Source organism: Mus musculus, chromosome 2, assembly GCF_000001635.26.
Source record: "Mus musculus strain C57BL/6J chromosome 2, GRCm38.p6 C57BL/6J".
In the NCBI taxonomy this organism is placed as follows: domain Eukaryota; kingdom Metazoa; phylum Chordata; class Mammalia; order Rodentia; family Muridae; genus Mus; species Mus musculus.
The window spans coordinates 8,945,149-8,970,548 of NC_000068.7; the positions used below are offsets into that span (position 1 = coordinate 8,945,149).

General features: G+C 35.7%; 1 long non-coding RNA gene across 1 annotated transcript in view; it reads left to right on the plus strand.

The window, feature by feature from the left end:
• Positions 1-1,787: 1,787 nt before the first annotated feature.
• Gm30957 (predicted gene, 30957) overlaps positions 1,788-25,400 on the plus strand; it is a 28,998-nt gene continuing 5,385 nt past the window's right edge. The window contains exon 1 of the long non-coding RNA NR_168337.1: positions 1,788-1,951. This is a non-coding gene — a long non-coding RNA (predicted gene, 30957). The remainder of the gene's footprint in view (positions 1,952-25,400) is intronic.

Below are 25,400 nucleotides of genomic sequence, written 5' to 3' on the forward strand. Positions count from 1 at the left end.
TTTATGCTTGCTGTAACTATATCTTACATGCCAGGAACCTCCACACATTTCAAACACAAAGGAATAATGAAGCGAAGGGAAAGCAGCCATTTAACAGCTCCATCAAAGCAATATATTTAACTCTCAAAGTTAAAAATGAAAATAAACCTTTAACTTCTAAGCTCAATTACACCTATCCTGGGTGGCTTGCTGGGGACATCATTTTGCCTTGTCAAGGCTTTCTTATCATCAAGGAAGAATAAACACTCTAATTAATTTTTTTCGCCTTTTTGTTTGTTTCCTAATTAGATTGTTCATTATTCCCTGTAATTCAAATCAACATCAGATTTATAGTGGGGGGGCTCCTGAAATATCGATTTGGTTATAGAAATGTCAAGCGTGGCAGGGAAGCTGTCTTACTGCCTCAGAGGCTTTGGTTTAGTGATTTTGTTTGCAAATGGCCGATATAGTGTAATGAACAAGCAGTATGCAGCTTTACTGGGAGCAGAGAGGACTTCAAGAACATTTATATTGTTTGCCTAGCATCCTGCAATTCTATATTCTGAGAATGAAGGGAGAAATATGAATTGTAGTATATAAATCCTAATTATTAGAAGATTTGGCATGCATAGACACGTGTCATGACTACACACCCAAGTTGTCACAAAAGTGAAACAACTGGAGAGGTATGCATGCAGAATGTTGTAATTAGGACAGAACATGGTATAATAGTGAGATGCAGTTTCTATATGTTTCTGTGATTTCTAGCTCTAACGGATTTAACATGGCATGCCATTTCTACATAGACATTAGTTTGGGGGTTAATTTACAAATAATAAAACATCTACATAGTGAATATTCCCAAATTGTTACCCCTAAGTGCTGAAAGAAAAAAGTTACTGCTTAGAAAATACTATTCTCTGAATATAAAATATTTTCTTACTCCCTTTGTCAATCATTCTGAAACTCTCATGTGTGTGTTTTATACAAAAAAAAAAATCAGGAAGTACAGGGGTGACATTTGAATGGCAAAATTAGAAAAATAATGCTGAGTGCTTATATGATACTTAGAACATTCTGAGATGTGTGAAAGTATTTTCTAAGCTGGGACATGAAGCTAATCATGCTATATGAAAACCTCCTTGCAATCTGAAGATAGATACAGAATATAATTAGAGTTAACTGAAGTCTGTCATTGTTGCTGAATGGGAAGGGGTTTATAGACACCAGATAAAGGGTTTCTCTTTCCCAGTTGCCCCAAAATAATTAGATCAAGTTCCAGAGACTTCTTGCCTTCATCTATTCACATATTAAGAGATGTAAAGGGGTTTTCCTTAAGGGATAACCACTGTTCCACACCAATTCCTTAAGCATGATGCATATCCATCATGCAGGCATGGGTAAAAGCTTAGTTATGTTGAGTAGACTTTGGTGAAACAAAGTCCTTTGCTTCTAAGAGGACTGGGAGGATAACCAGCTGCCAAGAAACAGTGCAAATGTAGCTCAGATTCAATGGTGAAAATAAAATCTACTCTGGTTGTAGCTGTTGCCCCTGGTTTTACACCAGTGTGTGACTCATTTGAACAAGGAGCTTTGCACAGGAATGTTTTCTGTTATGTCCTATACTAGTGTGATGTTTTCAAATGGTAGGAGCAGATTAGCTTAGCAAACTAGCTTGCTCTTTTCTTCACAGGCTTCAGTCTGGTGATTCAAAAGTAGAAACTTTAATCTCATTCCACAGATCAGCTAAGATGTGTAATGGTTTAGTGGTGAGTAAAAGAATATACTTCCTCAAAGAGAATATCTTTAGATTTTACTGACTGACTCTAGAGTTAGTACTGGAAAAATCAGCTGCTGGCCTTCGTTGCTGGCCATCATACTCAAATCCAGAATGATACTGTTGGGGTTGATGTAACAACGTGCACTGCTCTTCAGGAGGACTCTGGACACCCTGTCCCCCTGGCAGGGCAGTGTAAGTACCATAGGCAGCATTATCTTTCAGCCAATGTTTTCTCAAATGGCATTGAAATTTTAGTTTCCCTTTCAACTGGCTGCCCTAACTGAATTGAATTTTCTTTTCTCTCCTGTAATTTTAACAATGTGAAGAGGGTGTAGATTATGGGGAACCATAAATCAGCAAGTCAGCTATTGTTAAAACGGTGCATGGTTTCCTTTGTGGGTGTGCTACGTGAGGATGTTTGACACATATCCTTCTGGGACAAATGCAGAAATAGTAATCATACCAGCAAGTGAATTTGAATTTCATGAGCACATTATGTTCCTGTCCAAGAAACACACATGTGCCAATGTAGTGTTTCTTTGGATTCACTCAAAGTATTTACAAGTAGGAGCAGGTATAGAATTGTGTTTGTGGTGAGTTAAATTGTCGATTTGTATACTCAAAGAAATAGTAGGAAAGATGACTAAATTAGAATGTACTACTGGTAAAAAGAAAATTAAATTGATTTCAACTGTTATTTTTTTATTTGGTTTAGACCTAAAACCAGAAAAACAAAAGTAGATAAAGAAAAAGGATAAAAGTACGTGTTTATGTTTTCTGTGGTTTTCAATTTAAATAAGAATTCTCATTTTAAAAGAACAGCAGAAAAATCAACTAACAATCATGTTTCATTGTGCAACATTTATAATCAGTCATGTAACTTGGGACATTTTGGATGGAATATTCTCGAACTGAATTGATAAAATTCCAAATGCTACACAAAATTTTTTGTCTTTATAATGAACAAGTAATTGTGAGAGAATCCTTTGGAAACTGTAATGCAATTTCACTCAAAGGAGAAAAAAATAAACATAATTACTTATTTGTTGTCATGGGAAGTCATCTTGTCTTCCCGTGGGTTCTTTTTCCACAAAGCAACTGAAACTTAAGCTTTCAATTGTTCAGAAAAACAAAAAATGAAGCGTTAAACACTTACCTGACATTTTGTCTTTCATTAAAAACCTCTTTAGGGACAGTCTAAGATATATACTTTATTGACTTAGTTTTTGACAGATTAAATATATCTGATTGATGTGTACCAATATTTTTAGACGTTATGAAATTATTAAAAAACAAATCAAAATGCTACAATATTTTTCTTAATTATTTCTCTTAATTCAGATAATATCAATAGCCCATAGTTTTTCAAAGAAAATTTAATTTACTTAGTATCGTGCTCATTGCTTACTTGGAAAATTAAATACTCTTTTGAATGTTACCTCGGGCTCAAACTAAGGTCTACTGATGAATTTCCCATGGATATTCAATCAATGATAATATGTATTATAATATTTAAATTGGTGGAGAATTAGGAATGAGCAGATTTGTAGAATATAATGCTCTGCTAGGAGATGCAAGCCAGCCTGCATTGATGTGGCATTTACATTTCATAATTGTATCACACCCTTTAATGTATGTGGAACTCTTTTGTACCATCTCACCCGAACGTATGACTCTCATAGGAGCTGCAAAGCTGCACACCCTTTAGCATAATGACAGGGGGACCAGTTTTTGTTCGCTATGTGTAATCTGAGTGTGTCTGATTGATCCCAGTCTTCTCATGATAACTTCACACCACCATTACTTGCAAGCTGATGGTGCTTTTTATAATTTTTTTCCCTGACTGCATCCACAGAGGCAGATAAACCACTGTTTATCCAGTTTACACAGTCCTTGTTAACAAGCTAAATGCTGGTACCATCAATCAAAGAATAACTACCAGGACACCAGGACAGGATACTACGTGCATTTCACTTTAAATAATCAAATGCGGTTATTATTTAAAAGATATTCAAAATAATTGAACTGGAATTGGAAACTTCTCTATCCTCTCATTTATGAAAACTTGAGCATAGTTGATCCTTAAGGAGACTATATTTGAACATATGCGTATTACCAGGTCCTGAAAATATTATCAGGTCCTGAACAAAGGACCTTTAATGTTTCATTTTCTAAGACTGTACAATTTAGATTTTAGTGTAAAGGAGTCTCCAAAAATATTCCCAACTCCTTCATGTTTGCAATTATACTATAAATAAATACTATGACCTGTGCCAATCCAAAATTGATCAGCGAAAGTTCACTGCAGTATATTATTTGCCTGCCTATCCACTATTTAAATTCTCTGCATCCTGTGTTCATAAAACCTAAGATGACACACAAGAGAAAATATTTGATGGGCTCTAAATTAAATAGATATTGATGCAATAATCAACATAACAGCTAACTAGGTATTCATTATAACAAAATCAATATGTCCCCCATGACTATGTACAAGGCAAAGCTCTTATCTGTTTATTTTCATCTGAATTTATGTATCAGAAGTAAATAGTCACTGATCTCATGTGGAAATTTACAGATAAAATAAAAACAAGTTAATATAAATTTTCAAATCATATCTTTAAAAATTATAAAAACTACCTAGGGAAGCAATTTTTAATATCTTTATTGCTTTGCCCATGAACTTAAGTCATGAACATTTTTCTTAAAAATTGAGTCCTCTAATTTTATATTCTTCTTAACTTTTATTAGACAGTTATGTCCAGAAACAAGCATATAACAGTATCATGTATGTTATGTAATTAGTGATATTGTAAGCTAAAAAACCCCTCTATCGCCAGAGTTACTAAGTCCATTTAAATCAATCATCACATATTCATATCTACTTTATCAAATCACAAAATAGAAATAGCTATTTCTTGCCCCATGTCTTTGTTTTTCTCTGTTTCATTTTAACTTTGCCCTGCTTTCCGACCTTCATTTTGTTCTTGCTATTAACTGTAGGAGGATCTTAAGGCTTATTAAATTGTTCCATTAGTATCCATTACTATATTTAATGCACTTCTATATGAAGAAATTCCCCATCAAAGATCATTTTATCTAACATATGGTTGGTCCTTGAAGACAGACTGAAAAGCTCAAGATCCTGTTTTGGCAAATTTCTGTTTTCTCTACTAAGTTAGGTAAATCACTATAGTTACAAAACAATTAAAGGCTTTAAAACTGTTGATTATTCTAAGAAAATATCAGTTATGTTTGATTTCCATCACAGTACTCAGGAAAGGAAAACGGAGGCTTCAAGAGAAATGAAACTCTTTAAATGATTGGAGTCTTCAGAAAGTATGCGACAACTTGTGTGTTATTATCTACAATGAGTTAATACTTCTAATGAAGTTAATAAATAAGCATTTGAAGATTTTAATTAAAATGTTTGCAAAACAAAAACCATTTTCCATTATCCTAAAGGAGGATGTGTGTTTTTTTTCTTAATCAAATATGTGAATTGTACAGAAGAAAAAGAAAAACTTTTCCTCTGTGTTTGTAGTTCGCCCACATACTATAAATCTAATTTGATCTGTTTCAGAGCATTGAACTGCCCACATTTTATTTTTATTAAGCCCACACTGGAGACACTAATTGAGGGAAGACAAGTAGTAAACACAAGGGTCAGTTGAATGACATAGTGGAAAGTGTCAAGTGTGTACCCTCATATTTTTGAAGTTTAAGGTCAATCATTCCGTGGTTCATTTCTGCCCACAGGTCTCACAAAGAAAGACAATGAAGAGAACATGTCCCCATGGAGTAGATAGTCTGACAGTGCTATCTTTAACATTTCCCTCTTCCAAGTGCTTTGCTTCCTGACCAAATTTTATTTAATTCACGTTGTTGTGGTTGTTGTTTTCCTTGTTGCTGTTATGAGAAGCTATCTCTAAAACAGAGATCCCCTTTATTCAATGACAGAAAATAAAAATGTAAAAATAGTGATGGTCACCAGGAAACCAAACAAATGCTTTTAGTCTGTCAAAACTTCATTTGTAGGAAAGGCATTGAGTCCTAAGCTAAGCCTTGAGTAATAAGGACATTTATACTCACCAAACTAGCAAAAGTAAGCGGTTAGACAAAAATACATCTACTCAGGGGAAAAGAACAAATCGAACTTTTCAAAGAGATTTCGTGAATGTACATGAAATTGTCTCTAGCTAAACCAAAGACTACATTATTTAGCTCTGAGCATGCTGAATTCAAGGTGAAACACAACTGAGTGGAATAATTCACACAGCAGTCACTCCAGGTTATTTACGTGGGCAAATCCTTCTACTTCATGGTGTGTAGAAGACTGGCATGTTCTTTAAATAATGAGACCTAACAACCGCCTCAGGACAGCTCCTGGGTTTTTAAAGGGGGACTTTTATCCTTCAAACACAATTCCTTATAACTGCCCCATCTCTTCCCTATGAATGATTGGCTTAATGCTTTTAACCTTTTCTGTGATCCAATATGTCACAGAATAAATCACTTTAAAGTAGATACTTAAACCTTTTACAATTGGCAAGGGAAACCTAACAGTGACACACATTGAAAAGGCAAATGACTTTCATAGGGTTTTGTCACCAATGAGTACATGAAAAAGCTTGTGGTCCTATACAGTATATTTTAGGTTTCAAAATGGCTTCTAAGACTCCTCCACACTCTGTTATGTCCAGACCTCAGAAAGCAGAGCATATGTCTGAATTCTACTCAGAGATGAACCCTGTTCAAACTGTTGGAGGTAAATTCAAGTATTTTCAGCTATGCGAAGAAGTGGGAAAAGACATATTTGTATGCTATTTCCTCATTTATTTGATCTCTATAAATAAAAATGACTGACATTTGAAAGTAATAGCTACCTGAAAGTATACAAACCTGGTGAATCAAAGATGACGGGAAAATATTTCAACTTAACAATATTAGAAGAAATGAAGTATCCAAATACAAAGATCTAAAAACATGATGTAAGATCAGCGATTCCAGATAATATGAACGTTAACGTTATTCACCAAATGAGAATGTGCAATGGTATGACTAAAAATACACTAATAGTTTTATCTCTATTAAAGATACAGCAATAGATATGAAATATTATGGAATGAATAAATTATTTTAGATTAATGTAAATTATTTGACTTCAATATAATTTAACCTAAATATTAGTTTTTATATTAATAGAATTTAGCATAAACAGTTTCTGTTATATTTGGACCAACATTGTTCTTTTAATCTTTTGTGTATATATGTTTGTATATAATAGTATATATATATATATATATATATATATATATATATATATATATATATATATATATATGCACATCCAATTCATCAAGATGATGCAGTCTACCTTGCTTTTTTGGGACAGATTTTCTCACTGGACTTCACCATGTATGTTTGTTTGGCTAGCCAACAGACTCAGTGGATCTGCCTGTCTCATGCTTAGCACTGGGACTTTGTGTATGTGCTACTATTTCCAATGGTTGCCTTGGGTTCAGGGATCAGATTCAGGTTATCATGTTTGCAAAGCAAGCACTTCACTGATAAATTACCCAGCTCATGTCTTTAAAAAAATAAGAAGAAGGAGGAGGAAGAAGAAGAAGAAGAAGAAGAAGAAGAAGAAGAAGAAGAAGAAGAAATGGTGAGCAAAGGAGAGAACAGTTATTTTGAATGTTATAGGCACCATGGAGATTTTTGAAAATAAAATATATCACATTTCTAAACATATTTTGCGTGGCTTTCATAGTTAATGTATGTTATTTCCTTGTAGACTGAAGGATGATTTCTCTATTTACTTGTCCCTAAGAATGGTAACTACCTAACACCAGAGTTACAGAACAAAATCTCAAATGGAAATGAAATCCTCACTGGCCCAGCTTTAATAAGACAATCAGTGAAGACAATGGGAAAGATTTTAAAAAGTAGCTCTAGAATATCCACATGGGAAGTCCCTGAGTATTTATTCATCAACAGTGGAAACTGGGAAAATAAACATAGAAAGAATTGTAGCTATGCAAATCTCAGAACAAGCCACTTCTCACTAGCATGACTTCTACTAGCCTTATTTTCTAGTGCAAAGGAAAAATAAAGCAACAAAAAAACAAAACAAAACAAAACAAAACAAAACAAAAAAAGCCAACATCAAAACCCATAGAAATCATATTCTAGAAAAGGTATAATATTCTTAGATGATCTTCCTGTCACTGAGTTTGGAGTTTTCTTGTGTGTTAAGTAATGTGTTTGGTAATATCGATGCTTTGAAAAATGACATGATTAAGATGAAGGAAGGAAAACTGGAGAAAAACAAAATTAGTAAATCTCAGTGAGATTGCCACACTTATCATAACTACAGGGAGACTGCTGGCTTCTTTGCAGTAAAGAGTAATCCCTTATGTAGTTGATACATATAAATTGTGCTTTGATAACTCCTAAGCAATGGAATAGATGTGCTGAACTTTTAAACAATTATCTCACAGACAACAATTATTGTTATTTAAAAACCAGCCTTCATGGCCTACTGAGGACCAGGACTCACTTAGGGGATCTGTGTTAATGAAGGATTTTGAAAAAATATTAGATTTCATGGATGTTCAAGTCCTTAAGATGCATTTCTTAATTAAATACTTTTATATTTTTTCTATACATTATGAATTCTTCTAAATACCTGAGGGCAGTATACATGCCTATTCTGAACAATGTCTCTGCTTCTTTCTATTCACATAAGGCAGGACACACAATCCCAGACACTCTCCTGAGTTCCTCCTTTCCTATGCTGCATGTTCAATACTTAATGGAGTATTCACTACAACAGCAAGCTCTATTAGATGTCTATGCTCTAAGTAGGTAAGAACAGCCCAAAATCCATATATAAGTACAAATGTGTGAAGAATGACCTAAGCTTAAAAAATGTGACAAATACTTGGAAGAAAAGAATATATGCATATACTTATTTCCTTAAGCTACAAAGTTTCTTGTTCATTTGTTTTTCATCCCTTCTCCCCCATTCCTTTTGAGACAAGGTCTTATTATGTAGCCCAAACTGACCTGAAATTCATTGTCCTCCTAGCATCAGAGCTCTGGGATTCTAGGTATGTCACAACATTTGATCCACTTTCTGTTATGTTCTGAAAGTTCTGATAATATCTGTATGTTCTATCAAACTCTCTAATGATAAAACATGAAGTGGCATGACAGCAGCTCAAAGGATAAATAGAGGGGGCAAGATGATGATTTTACATACAAGCTTCTACAGTACTGTCTTCATGTGTCTTAAAACATGTATGTTTCTTGGTCAGTCATGGGGACAGAGTCGGTTGCTGAAATCTACCGCTCTCATGAAAATCATAATCAGCAATATCACGAAAGTATAACTGAGATGTAATGGAGCTCCTATTAATTCTTTTCTTTTCTTTTTTTGTTTTTTTGTTTTTTTCAAGACAGGGTTTCTCTGTGTAGCCCTGGCTGTCCTGGAACTCACTCTGTAGACCAGGCTGGCCTCTAACTCAAATCCACCTGCCTCTGCCTCCCAAGTGCTGAGATTAAAGGCGTGCGCCACCACCGCCTGGCCCTATTAATTCTTAAAAGACACATTTTTTTCCAAGTAATACCACAGCCAAGAAAAAGTAACTATGTGAAAACCAAGTGGACTTTCAGGACATGCAAACAAAAGAAACCGAATCAAATCATTTATAAAACAGAAAGAAAGTGCAATTCATCACACACACGAATCAGGATTCTTTCTGAAACTCCTTGTATGATCTGTCAAATACTGAAAAACCTTTCAGAAAAATCCATATATAGTGCTAGTTTCTGTTCTTTCTCTTCTATTGCTAAATGAGACCCAGAGAAAATGGTTGCTGATTTGAGCTTTTGGACAACATAAACTAAGGAAAGAAAATAATATAATAAACTATTAAAAATTAATTTGGAGATTTTTAGTATATAAATGATATGAACTTAATCATATTTAACTTATACATTGAATATAAAGGTATTTTCCAAGAACACTATCAAATCATTGTCCTCTGTAAGTTTTGAAACAGTCTAGCTGCACAGCCTTTGCTCTATGGGGCTCCCATTCTCCTGCCTCGGCCTCAACAGTACTAGAATTATAGGCATCCACCACAACACCTGGTTTCAGATTGTAGTCTTGAAATTCAGGACATAATATAAGTTAATGTGGCAATTTAATTTATGCCTCTGATTTCTTCACTTGATTGACACTTAGGGTGCTTTAATCCACCTCCATTGTCTGTACTTTTATGAGCACACTTGAAGGTCGACCTGGACACAGACAAGGCACACCCCGCTTTGTGAACTATATCAAGCAACTTGCAAGTGAAATTTGCCTGAAGTGATTCTCACAAAGCAATGTGTATATCAACTGACTAGATGTATGAGTCAATTTAGTCAAACAATACTAAGTAATAAAATATAGAAATTAAGATCTATAGAATATCCGAGTTCAATAAAACTTCCCATATTTGACTTTTATAATTTATATAATAGGATGCTGTCACCTCGTGCACATGACTTAGGAAATTGACTCAGAATTTTGGTTCAAACCCTCCTTCAGCTCAGTTCCTGGGAACACAGCTGTTGATATATTCTTAAGCAGAGGTAGAGCTTTCCACTCTGCTCATAGTCTAAGTCTGGCAGGCTTTTTCTAAATGTCAGTGCGATCCCTAGAGACAGGTCCTGCTGCTGTCCTTTGAAAAAGTAGAGACTCAGAAGTTTGAGTTGGTTTAGTGGTAAAGTAATAAGCAAAGTCCTTAGATGATTGGGTGCCTGGCAGTATCAAAGAGGCTCTGGTCTCAGAGTAGGTGTCAGGGAAAGCTAACTTTGATAGAGCATTTAAAGAAAAGGAGACAAAGGGGAGAATCAGGCAGATGTAGTGGGGTGAACATCGCACACCAGGAAGTGGAATTGCAGCTGACATTGTTTTACTGCAACGCTGCTGTGTCTTTCACATTTCACCTTAGGGGCTATATGAGAAAATGCCACAACTCCTTTAATTATTTTAAATTCCTTCATAGTACATAGAAGACACAAGAGGGATGGGGAGGGGGAGAAAGAAAGGAAGGAAGGAAGGAAGGAAGGAAGGAAGGAAGGAAGGAAGGAAGGAAGGAAGGAAGGAAGATGGATGAAGGGATGTAGGGAAAGACAGACAGACAGAGTGGGGAGAGAATGATTTGATGCTGTGGTTCAGATGTGGGCTAGACAGTGAGACATTGCTTGTTTCAAAAACACAAACATAAAGAAGAAAAGAAATGAATGTTTTTTTTTTAAATCTTGACAAAAACAACAACAAAAAGTTATTCAGCCCAGGGTGAAAGAAATCCCTTCTAATAATACAGGACAGATGTGATTTTCTTTTATTATTACAAATTCCCACATCTCTGAATTACCTTTCTCTCCTAGTCAGTATCCACAGTCGGTCAACATGATACTTGTCTTTCATATAAAGGATTTTTCATGTCTGGCTTGTGGTAATAATGTACACCCACTGACCACACAGTGTAAAGAGTGCACTAATGTGCAATTATACATTAGTGGAAATTGCATTTTTCTTCTTTAAAATTATTTAATTTTGGGAGACATTTCTTTCTACTTCTCTTCATTTTCTGTGGTTAATTTGTGATTAAAATATATACCTCCCACTTAGAATTCAATTATTTTATAAAATCTGAAGATTAGAAACTCTCTCCTAGCATTAGCTTTTGTTACAGCTGTCACACTTACCCAGGTAGCGGCTGTTTGTACCTGGTACTTGTTAGTTGCTGCTCCATGACAGGAAAAGCACAGCGGACCATGACATCTTTCCTGTTGGCAGAATTCAACCTTCTCCTGGGCTCTAAGGACAGTAGTTATTTTGTAAAATATAGTATGATTAGATAATAAGGTTCTCTCCATCCTAGAGTTAGAATTTTTTCCTTTGCAGATATGTTTTTCTCTGAATAAAGATATTGAAATAATATTATATGGTTTATTATTCTAATGCTGGATAAGAATATTAAGGTTTTTTTTTCATTTTTCATAAAAATGGGGGACCCCTCCTTCCTTCTGCCTATTTGTCTTTCCTTCTTTTCTTAATTCCTTCCATTCATTTTTTTTCTTTTATTGTGGAAGATTCTCCTGTGGCCAAGGGTGGTCTGAAACCTGTTATGTAGCTGAGATTCTCCTTAAGTTCCTGGTCCTCCTGCCTGCTCTTCCAGAGCACTGGGGTTTCAGGTGTGCTCTACCATACTTGGGCAGCCTTCCAGTTTTAATTAACTGACAACAGATTTAAGGATTATCCCTAAATTTCTGTGGATTGCCTAAGGCTTTCAGAATGCAAGTGTTTACATTCATAGTCAGGATGAAAAGGAAACTCAGTTAGCTGGCTTGCGTCTATAACTGAGTCTAACCACTCTTTCTCATTCTTGAAGTTCTATGTTAGTAAAACTAGGTGTTTTTAGGGTAAACACCTTTATGTAGCAGCAAATATGTCTTATAAACTCTATCTACATTGCCTAAACAATTTGATTTTTTTTTTTTACTTGAAAGGACTACACTGAATTAAATTGATTATTAAAAACTAAACACCAGGAAAATAATTATTTATTTAATTATTTACATTTTGAGATACAGTCTAATTATTCACCTAAGCTTGCTTCAAAATCACTGCAATCACCCTACCTCAGTCTCCTAGAATTATAAAAGTGAGTCACACTGCCTGGCCCAAGAAAAAAATAAAAGTCAAAATAGCAAAAAGAATCTGAGGTAAAAATTACAAGTTGAAATGACAAAATGAATATTTTCAGAGATATTTGATTAAATTATAAAAATAAATTGTATGCAAGAAAGTGTCACACCTATAATAAAGATCAGTTTGTTACAGCAGTAATAAAATGTGTGTTATCTAGTTATGTTAATCTCTTCTTCCTCAAAAAGTCTATGCTAATGCACAGAAAGCACACACATTTAAAACGTGAAACTGTTCAATGTAACATCAATGAGAATCCATTTCATTGCAATCAATGATGTTTGGATCGGTCCTCACATGACAGTGGGTAGGTAGAATACATTCTCAATGAGTATATATGTATCATATTGCATTAGAAGTTTATTGTACATTTTCTCAATGGGCTTTTCTTAAATCTAACTCTTAGTGGGAAAGCATCTGTCACAGCCATACAAATAAATATGTCTGTAGGCACATACATTCAAAATTAGCACCAGAATGCTTTTAATATATTACTGATATTTATATCCATCCCAAGAGTCTCTAGAGGTAAATAAGTTGAGAAACAATAAGAGTTAATGGCATTCATAACCATCTGTTGTGGCCATCAATTTTTGGGTGACTTACTGGCTTGCGGCTTGGCTTAATTGTGATGGTTATTCAACATGGATTTTCTGTGCCAATTTGCCATCATTTTTGTTGAATTCAAAACTATGTCCTTACTCCACTCTCCTCCAAGACATTCCATTTTGTCATGGTAAGAACAGATTTCTAAATGTTCCTGGACCAGTCACATTGTATCATATTAAGACAGAAACATATTAAAGATAGAATATGCAGTCCTCCTAGAGCAGAACCTACCTGCCATATGATCCCCAGAGGTTTTTCTGTGCATTCAGCTTCAAAAAGCATAGCTATGTTTCTCAGCAGCCTGAAGTTCGTACCTTCCAAGCAGAGCTATCTCCCAGTGAATGCCCTCTACATATCTTCAAGCAGATACCTTGATTTATTTCCTTGACATTACTGTTCTCAACAAAGAATATCCCAGATACAACAAAGTATGACATCTCAGAGAATTCCACGTGGCACTACAAACCTTTGGGCTGCATTAAATTCCAGTTTTTCATAAAGATCACTCACCATTCTATACTTCCCATGTCAGAGGATGCTATTAACAAAGGAAGTGAAAGTCTTAATGTGTACTCTAAGGCTGAGTGTTGATTACTTCTTTTTGACATAAGGTCTTACTAACTCACTATTGAGGGTAGCCTAGAACTCCCGATCCTTTTGCCTCTCATTTCTGAGAGTTGGCCTTGCAGGTGTGTATCACTACAACTAGCTGACCACTTGTGGACTGTACTGTAGGAGTGGCTGCCCATTCCCATGTGAAGTGTCTCAGCTTGTTTGCCTGTTAAAGTGTAGCTGAGTAACATTACATTCTGGTGGTGTCATTGGGCGGGAGTTTCCGTTCACTTCTGACTCTGTGGCATTTCTAATAGCAGCTTGAAACAGTTTTAAGAAGGCTATGGAGGAAGCAAAACCACCAAGAAAAACATCTGGGCTTCTCGATTCGTTCTTCTCCCACAGGGATACCTCTGTGAATTCAAATTATCTGCTACCTACCTTGCTATTTGCTTTGCTGTAGTTTGATTGGCCGATTTCAATGTTTGGTAGGGAATGGAGAACATGTATGTACAAAGAGAGTAAGGGTTCCTTACATTTCAAAGGGCTCCTTTCAGGTCCATCCATTTTGTTTTGTTCTTGATCAACAGAAACCCCTAGGAGGAAAGTTTACCTCTGGATTGGAAGAAGAAAACCTGACAAGACTTTAAGGCTCAGTCTCAATGCATTTACTCACATGTTATTCAAGGTATAAAATATTCCAAGCTTCGTAAGGTGACTTGAATCCCCTGATTAATGGGCCTTTTGCACAAGAGAGACAATAAGTCAAGCTTTGTGGTACAAACCTATAATTCTAGCATGACATGTGGGACATTGAGGCAGGAAGACAGCAAGGGCTATACTGGGAGTTCTAGCCAGCCAAGACTTACACAGAAATGTCCTACCTGGAAAGAAACAAATAAACCTAAGATGGAGTAAGGACTGGGACATTTATCCTATAACCATACCATGTGTGCACCTCCATGTTTTCCTGACTCTGCTTTTTTCCCTCTCTCTATCTCTCATACATTCCCCCATTCTTCTTCTCTAAGAGGTGATTTTCATTTTTATTTAAACTTGCTGTAAAACTCATTATTTAAACCAATATAGGCATCTTGAAGGAATTCCATAAAAGGCTGAGAAAGACAGAGCCAGACTCTAAGTCAATAGAAAGTGAGGCGGAGAAAAGGCTCTGGCTACCAAGAAAGTGAAAACTTCACTGAAATCAATTGCTACCCAGATTACAATGCACAGCATTTGGTTCCCACACTTGTTTTCTTTCACAAAATATTACCGCTGAATTCTTTTCTCATAAGCCACAATCTTCGCTTTCTGACTACATTACAGTGTTCTCCGTTTGTCATCTGAAGTCCTTCCTAGGCATCTTCATAAGATTTTTCTCTATATGTATATAAAATCCCTGCAAAGCACCTAGTCAAATGAATTTAAAAAATTTTAAAACTGAAGTAGAATTTTAAACCCAAAACAAATGGGTAGAAAGAAGCACTATTTAGAATTGTAAATACTACTTTCAGTTTAGGACCCTATACCAATTATCAGTTGGATTGAATCACAAAATAAGTGGAAGTATTTCCCTTGTCACACATGCATATTCTCATGCAAACACATGTGCTCTCCCCTTTTTGAGTTTATGAATGTGTGTGTGTGTGTGTGTGTGTGTGTGTGTGTGTGTGTGTGTGTGTCAGGGATGAGGGGAGCTTGTTTCCAGTTGAGCCTACTAGAATAATTAACTCTGGAGATTAGTATAGTATCACAATAATATTTTCACATAAGCAAACACCTCCACATTTTTCTTTCTATTAAGTACACTCTGCAACTCCTGTATGTATTTTATTGCAACATTTCCTTCTGATGTAAGGACTGAGCAAAAGGTCTTACAATATCATGTAAGTGCTTTATATATTGCTAAGCTACACCCTTAGCCCTGCTCAGGAAACCATAAGCAATTTCAGGACATCAAAACAGGCTACAAATTATGAAAAGCCCCGTAAGTCGCGATAAACTAGTTATGTCCTTATCCAAGTTATTTAAAGGTCATGAAACGTTATTGTTAAGGAAATGATTCAATATGCATTAAGAGAGGACACAGGGTATGCTATCTTTGCAGCATAAAACAGCAGAAGGAATGCACATAATGCTCCCAACCAGGACCTCAGACAGTCTTCCTACCATTAGACAGGATCAGTTCCTTTGAAAACAGAGATTATAATTCCTCTCTCCCAATATTATCATCTACATCTAGACCAAATGGAAAAATTGGTTAATACATGAGATGTACACTTAGTAAACATCTTTGTTTCCCTAATCATCTTAGCTACCCCGCTTGAAGACCTGTATGTAGTCTGCCTATTAATAAGCTGGGTCTTTACAAGTCCCTGAGGACTGTATGGAGTGACACCTGAGAACTCACGAATCCTTCAAAATAAACAATAAAGCAAGAAGTAAAGATTTATTTAATTTATGTCTCAAAATTCAAAATTAGACTCTATGGGTTATAAATAAGAGAGAAGGATTTTATACTAATTTACATGTATTTATTTGGTTGGGGGGTCATGTATGTGCATGTGGAAGTCATAGAACAAGTTGGTAAAAGTAGATCCCTCTCCTACATTACCAGTTCTGGGACTCATATTTAGGTCATTGGGCTAAGCACCAGGCTGTGACATCTCGTAAGCCTGAGAGATGGATTGTGTTGTTATTTTGTTTTAGTTTAAATGATGCAACTTAATTTGGGGGCCAACATAAAACAAGTACAAAATTATAATCCTGAAATGTATTTGATCACTAGTCTTGTTCTTATATTTCTGACAAGAATCCAAAATAAGTTGTAAGTTATGATTAACATCCATATGATTAAGTGAGGCATGGTGGTAAGAGCCTCTTATCCCTGCACCGAGAAGGCAGAAGTTGGGGAATCACCCATAAATTCAAAATTAGCTCAGTCCCTGTAGTGAGTTCTAGGTCAACTAGAACTAGATAGCAAGACTCTACCTCAAATTACTGAAAATGCCATAATATATTGTTATTAAGAAATAGAAAATATAGTTGAGGAAGCTGAGATTTTCATTGAAATACATTTTTTAAATTTCTAAGTTATAATGAACACAATGTTCAGAACCGCATTCACTTGAACTTCAAGTTCAAACAAGAAAAACACCTCCTGCCCAAGCAGCAGGCAATAGCAGAATCATGATTTTCACGACTGTAATGTAGTCAAAATCTGCAGTCAAACCACAACTTCAAAGACACCCAGGTTACTTAACATTGATTAGTTTTAAATGCAAGTGTGACCGAGGTCCACTCTCACCAGAAAACAAAATATGAAGTTATTACAAAGCTTGCATGTGACTTGCCTAGCCTAATGTTGTTGTCTCAATGCTATAAGTCTTCTTGAAGTCCAAGATGAGAAAGGTTTTATGTAGCTGATCCCATGTACTGTAGAATCAAGAGGTATCATAATCTATAATTCCTAAATTTTGTTTCATTTGTTATACATTTTGAGGTTTGACCTTAACATTTTTTTTCAGAAAGTTACATGTAATCTCCTGTATGGCTTAGCTGATTATTTATAACTAAAGAACATCAAACAGACTAATTCTTAATTTATGTTCGCATTTCTGTGATTTAAACCTTGGGACTTGCATGTGGCAGACACACACTCTGCCAATGAGCTACAGCAAAATATCTTCAATATTTTTCATATCTCTAAACAAACCCATGTTTATTTGGATATTCAAGACAAACTATTTCTTCCTAAACATTTTTAAAGTATTTAAAAATTTGCATAGGAAAATAAGCAGTGGGATTTATAGATATTTCAGTCCATAGAAGAGTTTGGTAATACAGCATTTGGGTTCCCAGGTGTTGGAGTTCCATAGAAAAGTTCAGTCATTCTTTGCCCTGAGCAAGGTCTTAAATTTTAATTATGCGTAATAAACTCAAGCATATTTAATCCGTATATTTCATGATTCATTTACACTTCAATCACTATGTTGTTATTTTGAAAAAAATCATTTGATGTCTATAAGCTCTCTGAGCCTTTAATACATGCTTATAAAACTCAATCCTCCCCCCCCCCACACACACACATACAAACGCACACAGTATTTGAAAATAGATTATTATATTTTGCCCAAGGTACAAAAAACAAATCCAAATGCTTATATTTAGGGTGTGGTTCTGGCCTTAATACTATATGTCATGTGCTATTGAAATCTATTTCTAAGAGATACTTTGTTTAGAAGGCATATGTAAGCTAAACATTTAAGATAACTATTCTTTGGGACTCACATGACTAACCACATAGCCAATGTAGTGATTAACTAAAGGTCTAAAACTATGTGATGATTTCTGCACTGCATTTTATTAGTGGTATCTGCAGGGAAAGTTCCATCCATTCACATTATTTCATTCCTTTCTGATAGACAAAATATCCATATATCTGTTACACTTCCTTGCATTGGTCTCAAATATATCATAAGCATAGAGACAATTAATTTTTTATTTTCACATCCTTTCTTCCAAAACAATTTTTCATACTCTCACTCTCCTTTTTTCTCAAGTGATCATTTTTTCCTCTATATGTTTGTTTCCAGTTTGCATTAAGGATCTCTTCACCTGTCCTCTTGAAAGTTAGAACTGCAATACAGTGAGAAGAGTCTTATTTATTATTCTGGACATGTAAGTTATAAAATCCTGGAATGCCCATCTATATAGATTGCTGTTATCCACTCTTGAGTTCAAACACTTATAAATGAATTACATTTCTAGATGCCTAATTGTCTCCTTATTTCTATTCTTAGCAGTTTCTTTATATGCATTCACCAATTCATTTCTATATATACCCAAATAATCTTCAAAAATAAAAATTTTACCTTGACATTCTTCATTGGGTGGTTCCCCAGTGCTTTCAAGTAAAAGAAAACCATTACCTTCCAAACCTTGGGCGTGTGTTCACTCTCACATTATGTACTAGATAATGGAGAAGTACCTCATGGAGGAAGAGCATTTGGGGGAAGAGACACTTGGTTTTGGTTTATTGGGAGGCTTTTATATATATAATATTGTTACTCTCCATGATTACCTCATGTAACAGAATTGTTCTTAGTTTATGTGTCGTGGTTATAGTCTATGAAATAACTGTCCTGTAATAGAATGTAACTGTTATCATTTGTGTGGAGTGATTATAGTCTCTAAAATAGCTATAGATTCTAGACTAGAAAGCATCTACACACTTCTCACAGGAAAATGCAGGGCAAGTCCATAGAAGTCTCTGGTTGCATTTTATTAGCCAGTCAATACATAGCTGTGTTTTAAGTGTGTTCCTATGCTGGGACACCACACTTAACATATATTGTTTTTTAAGAAGTAACCCTGAGTTTATGGCCAAAAGCCCTGTAACTAACACTTGAACAAAACTCATGCAACAAATGTTCCTTTGATAAGAGACATCAGAGCTGCACATGCTTAAGAATACCACACAGCACTAGATCGCTTTTCTTTCCAGCTACTGGAGAAAGTCAAATCAATACATAAAAGTGCAAAATAAGAAAAAATATGACACTAAATGGATCACTAAAGCAACATCTGTTTACAGTTGTTGCAAAACAAAAGCAAAAGAAAACAAAACAAAAACAACAGAAAACAACCCAATTTTCCTCAGCAGGTTGAGGTTAAACACTTGCCATGGACCACTATTTGGCAATAAAGGCATATACTTCCATCCGCCAAAACCCTGATGAGTCTCTGAAGAACAACACTAAGTGGATAAAAATGAACTTCAAAAGTCACACAATACAATTCTCTTATGTGCCGTTCCTGAAATAAGAGAAGTATGGGAATGCAATAGGTTAGAGGTTGCTAAGGGTTAGTGTGGGAATGGAGACAAGCAGGAAGTTGGTCTGGCTATTATCAGGCCAACAGAAAAGAATTGTACAGTAAAAGAAATGTTCTGTATCTTGCCTGTCTGTGTCATTGCTCTGCTGTTTTGCAAGATGCTACTAAGTGGGGAAGCTGAATATACTGGACACATGATTCTTCTCTATTGTTATAAATAGGAAAATACTTGGTAGAAACCATGGTTTTTCCAATGGGATCATATTAAGATCATTACCTCTTTTGGTTTGTGCAAAGTTTACTCTTCTGTAATAAAGTCAACTGATATCTGCATGACACACAGCAATAATGAACTTGGTTTAAAAAAAATTTGAGCCTGTGGTTTAAACTATGTAGAGCAATGAGTTGACTGACTTTAGGGGATTTTCCCCATGTTTGAAGCAGATATGCTGATATCCTGTATGCATATCCAGAAATGATTATTCAAGTGCAAATTAATGTCATACCCCACACATTCAAACCTACTCTGACTCTGGTTCCTTTGCCCTCTCACCCATAAGCACATCAAAGCCACTTTGTAACGGAAGTAATAGAACTTTGGTAACTAGGAAAGGCAAGAGAATATTCTGCAGAATACTGCCTTTTAGCCCTCCCTTCTACCTCAAAAAATACCTAAAACCAGGTGGGTGGCTTCAAATTTAAGTATGGGGGAAAAACAAGTTCTAAGAACTTAGAGGGTTTGGTACCCATTTGGAAAGATATGGGCTATTTTTAGATGGAAGGAGGATGTGGTGGTTAACTTGAGCCTAAGCCATGTGAATCCAGTCACTGCACTTTCCAGATCAAAAGGCATTGTTATATGCTACTGCACTACTGAAATATAGGTAGTGATGGGAAACTCATTTTCATTTTAACTGGAAAGCTATCCAATGTTAATGAAAGACATATCATATAAAGCAGAGACAGAAAAGTTACCTCAAAATGTCATTGATGCAAGGCATTTTAAGCATAAATTCTTAAAAGCAATTTGGTAATTCAGTTGGCCACTTAGGGGTATGCACATGGTATATGTGTTCCTATGTGCATGTGTGTAAGAATGTGTGTGTGTGTGTGTGTGTGTGTGTGTGTGTGTGTGTGTGTGTGTGTGTGTTTAGGCCAGAAGTCAATTCTGGGTGTATTGCTTAATCACTGTTCATCATATTTTTGAGGTATGGTCTCTCACTGAAACTGCAACTCACAGATTCAGGTAGGCTGCCTGGCAAATAAAAGCCAGGAATCTACCTGTCTCCCTCCCATCTCATTGCTGAGGTTACATGCATACATCATGCTACCTTGTCCTTCATATGAGTACTGGGCATTGAACTGAGGTCTTTATGCTGGAGAGAAAGAGTTTACAGACTGAACCATTGTCTCAACCCCAGAGAATTATACATTTTAAATATTAAGAATGGCTACCTCCTACATATCAAACAGTAAATAGATATAGAGCTAATTTGTTCTGAGTCTTCATAGTAACAATATATTCTTTAGAGGGCTAGAGAAACGATTTAGTAGATAAGAGCACTTGTTTCTGCAGAGTCCCTGTATTCAATTTCCAGCATCCACATAGTGGCTGACAACTATCTGTAACTCTAGTTCTTGGGGATCCTATGACATATTCTGTCCTCCATGTATACCAAGCTGTATGTAGTATACATACATGCATACATACATACATACATACATACATACAGGCAAAACATTCACATAAAATAAACAAACACAACACTGTATTTAAACTGACTGTAAGCATGCATTCTCTTTCACTGATGAGCTCTGGAGTTTTTACTCAAGTCATTCTTTGCTTTGCAGCTACACTATGGAAACTGGAAGTCTCAACAGTTCTAGCCCCAGTCATATATTCTTCAGTGTTGTTGCCATATTACTCTTTTCCCAACTTCTATCCAATAAACAAGCTGAGCTCTCTGCCTTACTCTGCAGTCATTTTTGCCTGCTTTAATCATGTCTGAGCCGAATAAGTAAAAATCAAGAGATATTCTTTTATCCCATGATAAATGGAACATGAGAGCAATAAAAGAAGATGTCCGTGTAGCATTATAAGGCAAACTCACATTCTCAGATAGAAATACCACCTAATCACCTTTACCCCTTGTTTTTATCCAGCTATTGAATATGAGTAGTCATTCTGATACTTCAAAATATTTGGAAAATTAAACAATATTTGGGAGTAAGTTGCATGAGAGATGCAAACAAGAGCATTGATTTGACTCATGTACTTGAGTTTTATCAATAGCAGATGTGTTACTCTGGTTTTGATATAAGTTTTCAATTAGATCTTCATACAGTAGATGTTAATAGTTAGAGAATAAACAAAACTACTAGCGATCTACTCACTGAATATTCTCCATGAGCTCCCAAGTCTAAGCACTGCTTTGATCACATAGCGATACCTTTTTTCCATATAATTACTTCATTGATAGAGCCAGAAGGTTGGCATAGATGATATGTTATAATATAAAATATATTGCACAAAATCCTCATGCAATAATCCTTATTTTTATGTATATAGCTTATTCACATGAAATAAAACTCACTTTTTACTATCTTAGCCCAACTATGTACACCAATATTTCTTTCCTCAGACAGACTACAAAGAATTAATAAGAAAATATAAATCAAAATACCCTTGAGCTTACCCTTGGATTAAGGATAAACTTATGCCTTCCGTCCAAAGTGTTCAGACTGAGTAACATTCTCTCTGTGTTCTGTACATGCAGAGTTGGTTACTCTTTATAGAACACATCTTCTTCCTAATTAATTAAGGCTTGAAATACTGAAGCCAGAGTCCCTTACCTTTTGTAGTTGCCTACAAGTCCAAGTTCCTCAGACTGAGGTTCCCCTTCTCTTCCCCTACCTCTCTCCTTGACTCCTTATTCCCTATGAATCACATGCATCACATACATGCATCTACAAACATATATTCACTTGTTATCATTTTGTTTTATTGTTCATCTCAAAATGTCAAATGTCTTTGTTCATCTTTGAAAATAATTCCCAGCCAGTCTGACATCCAGGATTCTTGGAAATGAGTATTATTGTTCACACAAAGAAATATCTCCCCTCACATACTTTATGCTAAAACACAGAGTTGCCTGAAACCCTGCATGATTGTAGTGCAGGGAGCCTGTGGTACGTTTGCAACACAAATACAGCCTTTGTGTTCCTATTTGGAAATGGTCATTGTCTTCAAAGAAGATATTTGGAAGACATGATACTGATTTCTCAATGTATCATTTCCTCAATGATGAAACTGATGTGTTATTTTATAGTAAAGTACATTAACTGTAGAATGTAGCAGAAAAGAAGATAAAGAGACTAGAATGCAAGTGTGACCAGCAAATAAACCCTAGGGTTTCTGTTGTAGAACAAATATATATCAACTTCAATATAACCGGAGAATTAAAGAATTTAAGAATCTGCTATGGGAAACCAAAGGAAATAGAATGATATACTTCCAGCTTTTAGATAAGAATCTGCCCCATTTCCTATTAAGAACAGCATAGTAACTCTGAACTATACTTCATATGGATCCTTAAATATTAGGCAGGCCTTTCTCTTTTGGTATATCTAGCAAGTTTAGAGAGTTCGATGCTATTTGTGATCATCTCAATATGCTAATTTAACTGAATGAGTCACTAAACCCTGGGAGTGTGAGACTATTGTCTCTAAACATTGTTGTTGTCCCTGTTACTACATTTCCAATATTGGCATTATTCTCAGTTTCTCCATGTTGTATCAATTCTATGTTTACCAGACCAAACTGCACCTCTCAGAAAGCATTGATCTCAGCTGATTAGGAAATTGCATGTTTATTTAACTTCCTCACACCAGGTTGAAGATTTGTAAATTCCTAAGCTGAGGCTTCCTGACTTGATGCAAACACATGCAAGGCAGAACATTCTCCTTCAGTAATAGATAATAAATTGAATTCACAACTTGAGTGTAAATGGATAGAAACTGAAGATTGAACTCATAAGCTATGAAGTTTAGCATATCTGCAGTCTATTTTGAAAAGTAAATGAATTATCTTGTCTTTTTAGAGAAAATGCTTTCTCTGTAAAATTAGAAGTCAAGTTTCCCTCATTCTCATTTCTCTCTCTCTCTCTCTCTCTCTCTCTCTCTCTCTCTCTCTCTCTCTCTCTCTCTCTCTCTCTCTCTTTCTCTTTCTCCCTCTCTCCCCCATCTCTCCCTGTTAAATACAGCTTTGTAAATATATCTCTCATTTTTCACTGTACCCTCCAAAGCCTGTATTTATTTATTTTGTCACTTTCATTAAGTTGGTCTGTCGACAAAGAGACACTGTAGTCGAACCTCTCTGTGCCTTTGTTTACCCTCCAAAAGGAAAGTGCTCATTTGAAAACACTTTGACAGTCTCTCCCAGAACATTCTTTATAAAATGCAGAGCTCTCATTTGCATTCGGTACTGTTGGTGTGAGGTGATATGGCCAGGTATTAAGTTTACAGTGGTAATATGAACTAAGTTCTTTTCTAAACTCGAGGGAGACACTCAGTCGTGAAGTGGCACCAAATGGCTGGCTCCACTGGAATCAGGGTTATCAGGATACTCTGTCTGGGGCATGATAATGACTCTGTTGGTGACAGCCTGTCTACTGCCTGGTGGTATTCATAAAGAGCACTTTTTCTGGGGGCAATGGCTGTGCGGGCATTGCTTCTCTGCCATCTGCCAAAGCACATACCCTGCACACTGGACTCAATTCCCATTTCACACAGACAAAGGTGCTTTGGAAGAGAGCACCTGTGGGTTTCACGGTGCCTGCCTTTGGTTTGATTTTTGAAAGAAACCTTTAATAGCTTAAAGCAGATACTTATTTCTGTCACCCAAAGAAAATCAACAATTGCCTATGCATATCAGTTAACTTAAGGGCAGCCAGATCTCCTCTGTGCCCAATACTCAACTCACAGTGCTAATACATTCTAAAAGGATAACAATGTTAATACCAAGTTCCTATTGGCCATGTTCAGCACAGACAACTGAGAGGTGAAGAGGTGCCTGACTAAAGTTCGGGGTGGCAATCTCTCAAACACTTAAATGTTGCAAACTGCTTTGTTTGAAGTAAAACTATAACCCAGTTTACTAAGAAGCAGTGGTCCAATTCAATCTTCTCTGATGTTCAAAACTGCTTATCTCACAGTTTGAAAAATTAGCACATTTTTTAATCCTACCACATTAGTAAGGCTAAGTCATTTTCAAGGAAAATTATGAAACACAAGTGCCACAATAAAGTCTGTGTATTTGGAGATAATCTTATTCAAAGAAGAAGTCTTCACTTAGGTATGGAATTTTCACAAAAGTCTAGACTGAATAAGATCAATCAGAATAGTTGGTAGAAAATACCTGAAGATGTCCTGCATTATTTTGGTAACAAACAGATTAGGTGACTTCAATAAACTATCTAGAAGATGTATTATTTAAGCTTCTACACCCATTATATGAAAAGCATCCCATTGTAATTAAATTTTATTTGCTTTCTCATTTTTAAATCAAGGGAAACAATGAGAAAAGATGGGAAGAAAGAGAAAGTGAAAGACAGAAGAGCAGACAGAATAAAAAACTCCTCATTCTGATAGCAGAGGGTCATAGAGGATGCTGAGAGAGAATTCCGATTATGAATGCATCTGGGGTGAAAGTAATGTCTGTCAAATTAAGCTTGGAGAACAATTCACAAGCAGCTGGCCCGGCAGGAAGCAATTCCTACTTGCCACCAGAAGGCGACATATTCTCTTAGAACCAAAATGGAAGGAACACAACAAAGCAATTGGACCACACTAAGAGTCCTAAAGAATGATCACCAG